The 5,641-nt window shown below is 34.4% G+C and overlaps 1 pseudogene; it reads left to right on the plus strand.

The window, feature by feature from the left end:
• Positions 1-424: 424 nt before the first annotated feature.
• Positions 425-941, plus strand: LOC121790115 (annotated as a pseudogene).
• Positions 942-5,641: the final 4,700 nt, after the last annotated feature.

Genomic DNA, 5,641 nt, shown 5'->3' on the forward strand with positions numbered 1-5,641 from the left:
CTCTCTCTTACTTTACCAATTGTGCATTAAAATTCGTGTCGTTTCAAATGTTTTTATTTTTTAACTACGGAGGGAGTACATAAATAATCCCTCCATCCTCTAAAAATAGAAACTCTTTTTTTTTTGCCCATTCCCTAAAAGCAAGAAACTTTCTTTATAAAGAAATTTATCTTTAACGAGGTCAGATCCATTTTTGGCTAACATATTTTTTTTCTATATTTCTTTCTCTACTTATTTTATATTAAAATATATGTCGTTTCAAAAGTTTCTATTTTTAGGAGACAAATATCGTATGTGGAGAGGAAACTCCTAAGCAATTTCTTGTGAAAATTTGGCCGTTTACTGTCGCACAATTTTACAATTTATATATAAACCCATCGTTGTTTCCAATTTCCAAACCTTCAAATTAAATTCTAAACTAGCAATGGCGATTGCAACCATTATTACAAAGCCATTCAGCAGCAGGGTTTTCAAACTCCGCCACCCCTCCACCGCCGCCAACCGAAGCCGCGTTGCCAAAATCCGGCAGCAGAGAAGAGGAATTCCGGTGGGTTTTCCGGTTCTTGGACGCCGACAACGACGGAAGCATATCGGCGGAGGAGCTGACGGCTTACTTCGGCAGCGTGGGGGAGGCGGTGTCGCGCGAGGATGCGGAGAGGATCATCGGGGAGTGCTCGGGAGGAGGGTCGTTGCTGCTCAAGTTCGAGGAATTCGTGAGGGTGATGGAGGGAGGCGGCGACGAGGAGGTTCTCCGGCAGGCTTTCGAGGTGTACGAGGAGGAGAAGGGGAGAGGCTGCATCACGGCGGAGGGGCTCAGGCAGGTGCTCACCCATCTCGGCCACGTCAAATCGCTTCGTGAATGCAAGGCCATGATTGGGGTCTTTGATCTTGATGGCAATGGGGTTCTTGATTTCCATGAGTTTTGCAAGATGATGACTTGATTTCATTTCTTACTATAACAAAACATAACAACATTTATGTTCAATTAATTATGAATTAATTGTAATTTGTAATAGATTGTTACTATCTTTTATTACAAATTTATTAATTAAAAACAATGAGTTTTACTTCACAATTATAGTTATGTGTTTGTTAACAATATAATAATCTTTTCTGACTGATTTTCTAACATTATTTGGAATAATGCTGCTTACACAAAGTAAATTAGTAAGATCAAATATAGTTATGTATGCCGTGTGAATTCGTTTTTCTTCTTTCCTTTTTATTTTGTTTGGATACATGATTAGTTTCTTATCAAAATCCTGGGTGAAACATATATAGCTGTAGTCCAAAAATATGTTAATAATTGAAGTATACTATATTTTATTTCATAATACAATTATACAAATGTATGCATACATATATAGGAAATCCTATGGTACGTTATTGTTTTTTAATCTACATACCATGGAATTAAATAATGATGATGATGTATATAATAGTGCTATATAATACTATCATAATTTTCTATATACAGTAATACAGTACTGTATAATACTATTATACCCATTAAGAGTCACTCTTCATTTTTACCATAAATGGTAGTAGGCTCCACATTCCACCAACTCACTCCACTCACATTTTATTATAAAACCAATATAAAAATGCGGGTCTCACATTCCACTAACTTTTTCAACCAACTTTTCTCTACATTTCTTAAAACTCGTGCCCTGCCAAAGAGCGACTCCTATTAGGGGACGGAGGGAGTAGTTGTGAAGGAAAATCTAAATACTACTCCTCCACAAAGCTTATTAATTACTATATGGAGTACTAATAATCTCTCCATGATTCCATCCACAATCGAGACTTATGGCTCCATTTTGGATTATACATAAAAATCAATCAATTTTTATTTTTAGTTTTAGCAAGTCTTTCATTAGTACCCCTAACATTTTAGTTATTTTTTTTCTATCTATTTATAAGTTAGTAACACTGAAATCTGTATTAACTGTACACAATCAAGACTATTTGATTTTGAAGCTTCAAGAAGTTGAATATATTAAGATTGGTGTCCTTTTCTTTTTGTTTAGCAAACAAAATAAATATAGGTAATAGTAACAAATAATATAACCCAATAACAGCAGCAGCAGCAGCAGCAGCAATAAATGTGTCATCCTTTCGCCTCGAAATACTGCTACTATGATATGCCACAAATTAACCACAGCAGATATAATATAGTTGCTGTAATTGTGCCATCATAATAATCAGTTATATAGTTGCTGTAATTGATTGCATATGCCATTTGGTGCCATCCACAGTTCGAGTTTCGACCTAATCTTAAATAATAATTTATATATTAGGATTACATGAAAGAAACTAATTTTGTTGTTTAAATGAAAATTTAGTATTTTGTGTTATATTCTTAAATCAATTTGATTAAAATTTATAAATATAAGTTTTTTTTAAAAACAATAAGAAAATAGTAGTTTAAAATAAATTAAGTGAATAATGTAACTTCTCAAGGATTACAAATAATGCTTAAAAAACGAGAATGCTAGTACTAAATTATTTAGTGCTCAAGACATGGATGCGCTCACAATTTAAATCCTTCACTTAGTAGGAGTATTATTTTTCTGGAAAATTTTCAACTAGTAAAGTTTGATATATAAGAGGACGGTCGAATTTAAATGCCACTTGTCTGGAACGACGTATCAAGACAAAAAAAATGTAGTGGTTGATTGGAAGAACCCAATATGTAGGACATTGTATTTATTAACTTTATATTTGGGAGATATATAACAAATCAATCTTTTGACAAATTTTCGAAAATTCCGTATTCTACAATCTATATACAGCCCATTTTTCACTCATTAGCCCTTATTTTACAAAATCATATTAAAATAAAAAAATTTAAATGCTTATATGTAGACAAAATAGATAAAGCCATATTCTGGCCATCCTATTCAACATTCAAGTAAATAATCTAAGTTTGTGGTATCATTTCAATTTTCAAATAATCTTTATGAGGACGTGAAATTGAATAAAGTTTATGTTTAATTATAAATATATGATTATTTTATGATTTTAATTTAGAATATAAATTTTAAGAGTTTTTGGATTCTAAACATATGTGGCTATTTTGAGTGATATTGGTTTTGGGCATCGGCAAAATCTGAGTGATAATCCACTCAACTCTCCAATCTATTAAATTCTGAGTTGTTGGCTTTAAATGAAGGTAAATAAAAATGCAATATTAGGTTATGCACTAACTAAATTAGCTTCAAACCCTAATCATATTATACATACACATGCAACATATTTAGCATTATAGTAGTGGATCTTGATGCTCTTAGTGTATTTTGAGATTTAAAAGCAAGCATACTAATATTGGCGTTACTGGAGTTGAAGACGTTTCACTGCACTCTTTGCAAGGAGAATCCGGAAACTATCGATCACTTATTCTTCAACTGCAAGCTCTTCAGCAGCCTTGGCAGGGTCGTAGCTTGGATTTCATTTGAGGAGGGGTAAAAAAATTAATATATAGAAAATTTTATGTGTATGAGGAGAGACATTTAGTGTTGTTGAAGTATATAATTGAAAATACGCATATAAATATTCAAGGGGGAAGAAATGGTAGGGGGGCATTTGCACCGGCTGCTCTAAAGCTGGCTCCGCCCCTGAGCATTGGTACCATTGTTGTGATCAATGGAACGTCTGAGGAAAATTGATAAGTAAATGTGGATATCCATGTTCTACGTCTTCTCATGATCTATATGAGACATTTGAAAATTATTAATTTTGCTGAGGACAATTTTATCATTTAATCACAAACCCCTTGCATTCAAACAATGTAAAGAAACATATTTTTGGCCTTACTCACTATGTACAATCTACAAATCAAACATAATATAGTACTCCCTCCGTCCCACTTTAGGAGTCCTAGTTGAGTTCGGTACGAGTTTTAAGAAATCTAAAGGAAAGTCGGTGAAAAAAGATAGTGGAATGTGAGTCCTACTTTTTTATATTAGTTTTATAATAAAATGTGAGTGTAAAAAATGTTAGTAGAATGTGGGGACTAATACCATTTATGAAATATTCTAACCAGAGCTCCTAAAATGGGACACCTAAAAATGATAAACATGGACTCCTAAAGTGGGACGGAGGGAGTAGTAAATATATACACTAACACAAACAATAGGCAACATAACTTTCATACATAGGAGCTCCCCCCTAAAACTATATACCCGTTTTTTAAGCTAATTGAGTTAAGGATGATGAACGAAACAATAAGGCAACATAACTTTTATGCAAAATAATTTAGGAGTATTAAATTAAAAATAATAAATTTGAATTGAAAGTAGGTAAATATAGAGCATCCAGCATCCCCATCCGTACTCTTGCCAAAGAGCACGGATGTGGGCCCGGACCCAATTTTATTACTTTTTTACTCCATGTTCTTAGGCAAGAGCACAATATCCACATCCATGCTCTTCCGCAAGGACATGCTCAAGGGTCCCACCATTCTATTAATTAATTTAAATAAAAACATTTCCACAATATTAGAATGCATTAAAAATACCTGAAATACTATTACAAATTACTAAAAAATTAAAAATTACATAATTCAAATCCTAAAAATTAAAAATTACATAATTAAAATCCTAAAAATTTAAAATTACATAATTAAATTCATAAAATTAAAAAACCCACTACTCGTAACCGAATTTTGCCCAAATGTGTTTGATTAGGTCTTCTTTAGCCTAGTGTGGGTTCTGGTATCGCGCATTATGTGTCTTGTTTCGATCCTCTCGCCCACCGTCGTATGCACACTTCGGCGTGGGGGAGACCTCGCGGTTGAGCTTTCAGCTTCATCCTCGTCATAAAAGTTGGCCGCCCTCAGTCCTTCGTCAGCTATAATCATGTTGTGCAAGATAATACACGTTTACATGATGTCGGCGATATTGTTAACGTACCACAGCCGAGACGGGGCCTTCACAATGTTGAATCGGCCTTGAAGGACCCCAAAGCTCTTTCGACGTCTTTCCGAGCAGACTGTTGACGCTGCGCAAAAAGAACCCGTCTCGGGTCTTGCAGATTGCTGAACGTCTTCACGAAAGTCCACCAGTGGCGTCTCTACTTGATTGGAAGTATTCAACACATGCGGACAATGTGTTGACAATACGCATAATCAACCGTTTTGACATGTGAAAACGACGCCAGAAGTAATCCTCCGGAAACCGCGGCTGGTCGAAAAAATAGTCAGCAACGAGCCTTTGGTTGGCTCCTTCCCGATCACGAGGGATGTAGTGACGAATTGATCTAGTTGGTCGAGGATGAGGGGTAGGGGTAGTGGCGGCGACATAGGCTTCATAGGCGGCACGGCATTGTTCATAGTGTTCTTGTTTTTCGCGCTCCGCTTCCGCCATGATATCGGTGAAATCCATTTTTAGAGAGGGTTTGAGTGAGAGAGGAAGATGTAGATGAGTTGTATGAAAAAATATGAATGAGAGATGAATGTGAGATGATTTGATGTGAAAAATGGATGATGAATGTATGTATTTATTGATGATTTTGGTAATAAAAAATTATAAAAAAATCAAAAAAAATTTAAAAAAAAGTTCATAAAACAGCCATATTTTTGGGAATTTGAAAAAATATATTTTTTAAATTTTTAGTATTATTTTTGATTTTTTTTTAAAAA

Source organism: Salvia splendens, unplaced genomic scaffold (genome assembly GCF_004379255.2).
Source record: "Salvia splendens isolate huo1 unplaced genomic scaffold, SspV2 ctg414, whole genome shotgun sequence".
In the NCBI taxonomy this organism is placed as follows: domain Eukaryota; kingdom Viridiplantae; phylum Streptophyta; class Magnoliopsida; order Lamiales; family Lamiaceae; genus Salvia; species Salvia splendens.